This window comes from Medicago truncatula, chromosome 4 (genome assembly GCF_003473485.1).
Source record: "Medicago truncatula cultivar Jemalong A17 chromosome 4, MtrunA17r5.0-ANR, whole genome shotgun sequence".
Taxonomy (NCBI): Eukaryota; Viridiplantae; Streptophyta; class Magnoliopsida; order Fabales; family Fabaceae; genus Medicago; species Medicago truncatula.
The window spans coordinates 18,873,448-18,883,211 of NC_053045.1; the positions used below are offsets into that span (position 1 = coordinate 18,873,448).

Below are 9,764 nucleotides of genomic sequence, written 5' to 3' on the forward strand. Positions count from 1 at the left end.
TAACCCAATACACGAGGCAACCCCTGGATTGAATTGTCAATTATATCTCTACCTATTCTTAAGTTCACTCAGCCCGGGTGTAGGACTTTTGATATTCTCACCCCAAAGCGTAAACATAAACTACGGAAAAACTAGGTGTGACCCGCTCAAAGTTATCCCCAGTGAAGTCGCCATTTCCGTTATCACGATTTTGGGGTATCAAGTCATTAATTAGGCTTGAACCTTTCAATCTTTGATATTCTCTATTTTTTCTTGGGAAGGGTAAAATTGAGAAAACCCTTAGAAACTCTAAGTTCGGGGGTCGTTTTCGTTACGGGAAGGTGTTAGGCACCCGTAACGACTATAGTATTCTATAGGAACCGCTTTCCTAGCTTTATGTCTACGCTTTACTTTTATGCTTATTTATTGAAAAAGAGAGTTTATTTAGGTTAAGGATTTGGAAAGAAAGTGTATGAGATTTCATTTTATTGGACTTGGAGAGGTTTTGACCTCTTGCCTACATACCCTTTTAAGGGATCAAAATTCCATGTAGTTCTCTCTCAAAAAATGGTTTTTGTGTGTTTGATTGATTTTAAGTTTTGAAAATGGTTTTGAAGAAGAGAAGGAGGCCGTAAAGGCATGAGACAAGACAATAGTGAATGGTTGGTTCGATTATTAAAGAAAGAGTGTCTAAGTAGAAATTAAGATTCATTGAAGTTTTGATTAAGAAAATAAAGGGAAAATACAATGGAGTGTTGACTCCAAGGTTTATTAGAAAAAAATTTGAGTTATGGAGTTATTTTTTGGGAAAAAAAATGATATTTTCCTAAGTATTGCATTTCATAAGCATGCATCTAAGCGGTAAACATACAACGTGTGTGCATGTCGGTGCTTGTGTCTGTGTACATCATTATAGAGAGTCCATTGTCCTTTACACTTTGCTCTAATTTACATCCTATGGTCTTGCAAAAAATTAAAAGGAAATTAAACTACCTAGAATTATTACATGTCCACTTAACATAAAATGAATAGGAATGAAATGATGAAATGCTATAAAATGGATGAGACATAGAACAAAAAATGGTTAGTAAAATAAGGCATAAAAATATGGCAAAGAGAGCAAACAAAGGAATATAGGGTAAACGGTAAAAATGACGACAATAACCACAATACAAAGAGAAAGGCAATACTTGCAAGGCAAGAAATTAACAAATCATGTTGAAAACAGCGGAACACACACACAAACAGTGGCATTCTCATCATGAAATTGCACATCGGACATTCATACCATAGATCAAGATATCACGAACGGAAAAAATGAGAAATTGCATGAAAGTCAATTAAAGAAAAGAGAATAATCAAGAAAGCAACACATATATTTTTATCAATTTTATAACATGTAAAATATCACAAAAAAAATAAAAAATGTATCAAGAAACACATAGAAATTTTTTAGGAATTTTTACGAGAAAATTAGAACGAACAGTGGTTCAAACAGCAAGAAAACATGGTGTGAATAGCAAGAAAACAGTAAAAACGCAGCTAAACCAAAGGGAACAGGCCCAAGCCCAAACCTAAGGGGTCCGGACGCACAGGAACCACAGGATCGATCCAGGGGATCAAACCTTAGATCCAACGGCCAGGATTGAAGGGAATTGGACCGGTCTTGGACCGGTCTGGTTCACTGGCCTATAAAAGGGAGGAATCGCCGGTTTAATTCATTTGCTATTGCTCTTTCTCTCTCTAAGTTCTCACTTCTCTCATCTCTCTCTAACTTCTCCGCCGGACTCATGAATGAACGGCCGGAGAAGATGAAGATCTGGCCGGAACCTTCATAGGTCCGCCGGAATCTTCATCTTCTCCAGTGAGATCTCCAGTTTCCGGCAACCTCTAATCTCACCAGAACTTCAAAATTTTTACGTTTTCTTACTCAACTTTAAACCCTAAACACGAATCTAACACTGATTTTCACAAAAAAGGCTTGGAACAACGTAGATCTAGAATTTTCATACGGTTTTTGAAAATTATTAGGTTTTTTCAATCTTTTGAATGAAACCGTTCAAACTTCAACAGATCTACATTGTTTCGTCCTTGTTACTGTTCTTGAGAAAGGAAGATGAAGTTTGAGTTTTACCTAAGTTTATTTTATCGGAGATTTTACGAGATTCTTCGGAAAAACTTGATTCTTGGCTTTGCTTTGTTGATTTTGCTTGGGAACCGAAAATAAATCGGTGTCTTCACCGGTTAACTTTCTTCATTTTCCTTGCCGGTTTGAAACTCTTCTTCTTTTCCTCTTCTTCTCCCTGTGATCGGTGCTTGAGTTTCTCACCTCCGGTGAGGAATTCGCGCCTTGAATTGCAGGGATTTCAATTCAATGATGAAGATTCATCCATGAATCTCTGAGAATTGATGCAATTTCTGATGAAATTTTGGTTCTGGAAATTAGGGTTTTTATATTGTTCTTGGTGACTTTTCTGTTTTGATCCTAACTGCCAAGAGAGTGAATCTTTCACGTGTTTGTGAGTTGGCACTGATTGAATGGGTCTCTGTGAATTTCTGACACTGTGCACTATTTATAAGCTGCCACTTGTATTTGAGATCCAATGAAATGGTGACACCTGGACTTGTATGGCTCGGCCTTGGACTTGTTGTGACCTAGGGACCTTTCTGCAAAAATGTAAAATTGAGGACTAAACTGCAATTAATAATAATGGACTAAAATGCAAATTTAAAAAGTTTTGGACTAAAGTGCAATTCTGGAAACTTGCTTGAGGGACCAGAATGCAATTAAAACTGGTAAATTGGAAAAAAACGTAAAGTGAAACCTAAAATAAAACCAACAAAAGGACTAAAACGAACCAATTACCACAATGAGGTATTTTAAAATACCTCTCTGTCGAAATTTTGACAGGAAAAGACCAAAATGCCCCTAGGGACTAAACTGACTCAGAAAACAATTTTGAAATGGTTTTTAAACAAAGAATCAACAATGATTTGTAAAACAAATCTAAAAGACTCAGAGACAAACACAGGGACTAAAATGGGTTTTACTGCAGGAAATGACCAAAATACCCTTTTTGTATGATTTTTTGAAATAACATGCAAGAAAAGCAATGCAATGATTCAGAGAGTTTTCAAATAACTTGTAATTCAAGAGAGACACGTTGGATGATCTTATGCAAGAAAAACACAGGCAAAATCATGATTTGAAAATATCTTGAGACAGAGACAGTAAGATATGCAGATGAAAATAAAGTGAAGATTCAAAGTAACACGACAGTAAATTGACAATTATCAGTGGTAGAAAAGAAATTTGAACGAGTATTTTTTAGGTCCAAAATCAGGGTATAACACCATCCATCACAAATATTCATCTTTACTTGGAATACAATAAGTGACAATTGCTTTTCTAATTAAAGTTCTTTTCTTTTCCTTTATTTTCTTGTCATTTACTTTTATGCTTTCTCTCTTCTCCCCCATGTCTACGATGAACATGAGTGAGTAGACTTCTCCTTGTCTTGGGATTGTTGGATAAGTCTAAATGACATAATCCTAATCAAGCCAAGCTCTAAGCCTTAATCTTATATAACCCTAATTTCTTATCTGAATTCACCGTTCTAACATGGATCAACCATTATCAAACTGTGGAAACGAAAGTGGAGAGTTTGATAATTGTTTATCCATTATTCCAAATATCAATTCATAAAACAAAAGTGGAGCTTTGATATTCGAACATGTGAATTCAGACAAGGATTGCAAAGTCAGCGAAATAGGCTTTGCAATCTTTGAGACATATAGTTTCGATCTTCAAGGGAACTAATAACAATCAAGTCAGCGAAATAGGCTTGGTTGTTAGAGGAACCAAAATCTAATAGTAATCAAGTCAGCGAAATAGGCTTGGTTGCTAGAGGAACATAAGAGAAACTGTCTTGAGAAATTAGGTCTAACATAACATTATAAGCTTATAGTTTTGGTTTGAGAAAGGACTTGTTATTTAGATGAAACCAATGATCCCGAGGCTCCTTTTATTATATTGATTTTCAACCGTTTGAAAACTCCCAACTTATAATTCTCTTCTCTTCTAATCATTTCCAAAGGTTAATTGAATTGAACTACTCCCTGTCAGAACGATACTCTTTTAATACTACTTCGATAAGACCGTGCACTTGCGGTTTTATCTCATCAAGTTTTTGGCGCCGCTGCCGGGGAGTAAACTAATTTGATTAACTCTTTCTTTTTGATTAGAACTCTCTTCTCTTCCTCTTTTCTTCTACTTCTTTCTTTTGTATTACCACTAATTTCTTGGGTTCTCGGTTTCTTATGCGAAGAAGTAAAAGTCTCGGAGAATTTATTCCTGAGATCGAAAGGTTTTTGCATAAGAAAAAGAGAGAGGCACAAAATAATACTGCTATGGCTGAACGCACTCTCAAAGAGTATGCTACTCCTTCAACGGAAGAGACACAAGCTATTATCGTGTACCCAACGGTTGAGGGTAATAACTTCGAGATCAAGTTTGCACTACTCAATTTGGTGCAGCAAAATCAGTTTTCTGGATCACCTATTGAGGATCCAAATCTCCATATTTCTTCCTTCCTTAGACTCAGTGGCACCATAAAAGAGAACCAAGAAGCCGCAAGACTTCATCTCTTTCCCTTTTCCTTAAGGGATAGAGCTAGCGCTTGGTTCCATTCCCTAGAAGTCGGTTCCATCACTTAATGGGACGATATGAGGCGAGCATTCCTTGCCCGATTTTTTCCCCCATCTAAAACCGCTAAACTTAGAGATCAAATCACGCATTTCAATCAAAAAGATGGGGAGTCTCTCTATAAAGCGTGGGAGCGTTTCAGGGAAATGCTCAGACTTTGTCCCCACCATGGCTTAGAAAAGTGGCTTATAGTCCACACGTTTTATAATGGCTTGTCATATACCACTAAGATGTCTGTTGATGCAGCTGCAGGTGGAGCTCTAATGAACAAAAATTATACGGAGGCTTATGCCTTGATTGAAGACATGGCTCAGAATCACTACCAATGGACCAACGAGAGAGCCGTCACCACTCCTACTCCCTCTAAGAAAGAGGCAGGTATATACGAAGTCTCTAAATATAACCACCTTGCTGCTAATGTTAATGTTGTCACACCTTCTTCTGCATCCCCTCCTTGTGAAATCTGTGGTATATCCGGTCATATCGGTGTTGATTGTCAGTTGGGTAGTGCCGCCAATATTGAGCAACTGAATTACGCTCAATATAACCAAGGAATGAGGCCAAACCAAAATTTTTACCAAAATCCTCAAGGTTCCTATGAACAGGCAGCACCAACTGGCTATACAAACAACCAGAGAGTGGCTCAGAAATCATGTTTGGAGATTCTATTGGAAAATTGCATAGCTAATCAAAATAAAAATCTTCAAGAACTGAAAAACCAAACAAGATTTCTGAACGACTCTCTCTCCAAACTCACTACCAAGGTTGATTCCATCGCCACACACACCAAAATGCTTGAGACCCAAATCTCCCAAGTGGCCCAACAAGTTGCCACCTCTTCTCAAACACCAGGAGTCTTTCCTGTTCAACCTGAAACAAACCCCAAAGCTCATGTCAACGCTATTTTTCTTGGGGGTAGTAAGTTAGAGGAGACCGTTGCTAAAGCCAAAAGTGTCAAGGGAGAGAGTGTTAGGTGTCTAGGTAAGAAAGGTGTGATAAAAAGTGAGAAACCGCTTGATAAGAACAAAGCCCTTACACCATTAAGGTTTACTAAGCTCAACTTAGAGGCTCAATTCACTAAATTCTTAAACATATTTCAAAAGATTTGCATTAAGATTCCCTATGCTGAAGCTTTGTCTCGTATGCCTCTATACGCCAAGTTTTTAAAAGAAATTTTTTCAAAGAAAAAGGCTATAGATCATAATGAAACATTAGCTTTGACAAGGGAAAATAGTGCAATCATCAAGAAGCCGCCTACAAAGCTTAGAGGTCCAGGAAGTTTTGCCATCCCTTGTATGATAGGGAGTGAAACCTTAAACCGAGCCTTATGTGACTTAGGAGCTAGTGTTAGTCTATTGCCCTTACCCCTCTTTAAAAGGCTGGGGTTCGGAGAGTTAAAGCCTACCGAAACAACATTAAAGCTAGCCGATTGTTCTGATATCCAACTTGTCGGATATGTCGAGGACATCCCCGTTAAAATAGAAGGGATAGACATCCCAACTGATTTCATGGTGCTTGACATAGATGAGGACAATGAGTGCCCTATAATTTTAGGACGACCCTTTCTCGCCACTGCGGGTGCTATAGTAGATGTTCAGAATGGTAGGATTGTTTTTCAAGTGAGTAATGAGCTGATAGGGTTTGAGTTGGAGAATTATATGAAAGGTCCCGCCCTCTATTCTTGTAACATGATTAAAGGTCATGATGTGAAAGAACGCTCAATAGCGTCATCTACGCAATATGACCTCTTTAATCCCTTCTAAGGACACTTTCTTAAAACATCAAGCTAATGACTATAAAGAAGCGCTTCGTGGGAGGCAACCCACGCATTTAACTGCTTTTGTTTTGTAGGTAATTGTCCGAGTATGATTCGAGAAAAGGAAAAATTTTGCTGCCCCGATATCGAGAACCTTGGCACGGCCCGTGCTAACACTGGCACAGCCGTGCCAGACCTTGCCTTCCAAAAAACCCTCCCAGATTCCAGAAACTTGGCACGGCCCGTGCTAGGGTATTGTTGGATGAGTGAGTAGACTTCTCCTTGTCTTGGGATTGTTGGATAAGTCTAAATGACATAATCCTAATCAAGCCAAGCTCTAAGCCTTAATCTTATGTAACCCTAATTTCTTATCTGAATTCACCGTTTTAACATGGATCAACCATTATCAAACTGTGGAAACGAAAGTGGAGGGTTTGATAATTGTTTATCCATTATTCCAAATATCAATTCATAAAACGAAAGTGGAGCTTTGATATTCGAACAAGTGAATTCAGACAAGGATTGCAAAGTCAGCGAAATAGGCTTTGCAATCTTTGAGACATATAGTTTCGATCTTCAAGGGAACTAATAACAATCAAGTGAGCGAAATAGGCTTGGTTGTTAGAGGAACCAAAATCTAATAGTAATCAAGTCAGCGAAATAGGCTTGGTTGCTAGAGGAACATAAGAGAAACTGTCTTGAGAAATTAGGTCTAACATAACATTATAAGCTTATAGTTTTGGTTTGAGAAAGGACTTGTTATTTAGATGAAACCAACGATCCCGAGGCTCCTTTTATTATATTGATTTTCAACCGTTTGAAAACCCCCAACTTATAATTCTCTTCTCTTCTAATCATTTCCAAAGGTTAATTGAATTGAACTACTCCCTGTCGGAACGATACTCTTTTAATACTACTTCGGTAAGACCGTGCACTTGCGGTTTTATCTCATCACCATCCCAAGATTGCTCAAAGTCAAGCACGCTTAACTGTGGAGTTCTTATGGAATGAGCTACCGAAAAGAAGATGCATCTTGTTTATATAGGTAGTACCAAAATTGCTCAAATCTTATAAGTCTTCTTTCGACCATGTAGTCCCATACCTACACAGCCTCAGGATCCCTCTCATTCTGATGTGGTTCTGTTTTGCCTAGAAGCTGCCAGGAGCCAGACCACTCCTCGCCCTCATCAGCCTCGGGCGTTACATGCCCACCAAGCGGAGGCGTTACATGCCCACCAGCGTCCGCTTGGTTCGTCCTCGAACCACATCGTACTGGGAGAGGTCTTCTCTGATACCAATTGTAACACCCCGTTATCCCAAAACAATGAAATATTAAATAAATATCAGAGTATATCATCGAAACGGGCATGTCACACAACGTTTCCAAAATTTCTTAAATAGATCATAAACTATTTAATTTAACCTCAATAAATTGCAGCGAAATGTTTTTATTAAAAACAACAACCAACATCAACCGTTTAATTCTCCATAAAATAATCTTGGCATAAAAGCCTTCTCAATTAATTCAACAATCAACATAAAGGGCTACATCGGCATAATCCAAAAATGTGATACATAAGGAATGAAAAAATAATAAAGTAATCTCATCCTGTACGTATCAGAGCCCTAGACACTTGAGCCACCACCTACTACTCAGGATCACCTGCAAGTTACCCATAGGAAGGGCAACATTTCCAAGCAGAAGGGGTGAGATTCACAAACATTAATAATAATATATAATATCATCAATTGAATCTAACACCCTAAAATATCAATGAATATCCAATATACATATATATTCATAATCAACAACATCATCAATAATATGGCAATTCGACCAACGACAACGATGACTCACCCAATGACATGACAACACCTCTAAGACTCCTCAACAAATGCGACTATGCATGTGGTACCAATTTACAGGGCAAAAGCCCTCACCGGATATTGAATGGTTAAAGCATTCATCAGGGCATAAGCCCTCACCGCTTTGAACAACAAAGCGTTCCAGGACATGAGTCCTCCCGCTTTGAACGACAAGGCGTTCCAGGGCATTAGCCCTCCCGCTTTATATGTTATGTAATGGACTCCATTTGTGTATATCTACATACAACTCAACAACAACGACGACAACAACAAATGTACATAATTAATTATGACATACTCCACCTCTTAGTCAACTATGACACAACGACTCTCAATAGCAAGATTCATCAACATAGTATATATATTCACATAGTTTCATATTCAATCATATCCAAAATTCATAAGATTTAACTAATTCAATTACCAAAGAGTTTCAGTAGGATTTAGTGCATATACAAAGGTTATACAAGTTGAAAAAAAAAACATTTTAAAATGCTCGAAAGGATTCCCTAGTGCACGAAGCAAAGTTTCGAAAAGTGGCTGACTAAGACCTTCTTCGCTTAAGCGATGGCTGGCTCGCTTAAGCGACCGACTTACAGAGAGTTGGCGTTCCGCTCGCTAATGGCTCGCTCACGGTTCGCTTAAGCGAACTTCTGAAAGAGAGGAATTAATTTTTCGCTTACGGGTTCGCTCATGGTTCGCTTAAGTGAACTGACATTCAGAATTCTGGGTTGCTTGCTTGAATGCTCGCTTAAGCGTCAGGTCGTTCGCTTAAGCGATCATTCATCTGGGCAGTGCAAAAACTCTCGGGTTTCAAACCCTTTTTCATTCCAATACCCAATTTTAATCCCCTGATCACCCAAAACGTATTCCAGAAGATGTTTACAGGTTCAGTATATAATAAGGCATCTAAAGGAACATAAATCATGCATCAATTACAACAATTCAACTTATTCCAACACTCTTGTAAATTCTATCAAGTTCTCCAACAATCCTAATCTTTCCCAATTCTGATTACAACAATGTTACAGCATCCTAAAATCGATCTGAACAGGTTTCTAAGCATAATCAACATGATTCCTACACTTTTTCCCTTCCAAAATCAGTAATAGAACCCTAATTCATAATTCCTTTCTCAAGAACAATTCATGTTAAATCAATTTTCAGAAATTATATATTACGATCATTGAGAGTTAGCCTCACCCTTAACTTAATTTAGATGAATGAATTCTACAAACTTAGAATCTTCCTCCCTTGGATCTTCTTGGCTCTTCTCTTTTTTTTCTCCCAAGAACTCTTGTTTCAACGTAAAAAAACAGTTTCTGACTCTTTCTTTCCTAACTCCCAAAATATTAACTCCCCTTTATTTCATTAATCTCCCCTTAATTCTATTAATTTCTAATTAACTCCCCAACCCCCAAAATAATAATAATCCTCACATAATTCTAATTAATATTA

General features: G+C 37.8%; 1 non-coding gene across 1 annotated transcript; it reads right to left on the minus strand.

Moving 5' to 3' along the window:
* Positions 1–4,752: 4,752 nt before the first annotated feature.
* On the minus strand, positions 4,753–4,859 carry LOC112421474 (small nucleolar RNA R71). Its single transcript, XR_003011800.1, has one exon. It is a non-coding gene; the product is annotated as a small nucleolar RNA R71 (small nucleolar RNA).
* Positions 4,860–9,764: the final 4,905 nt, after the last annotated feature.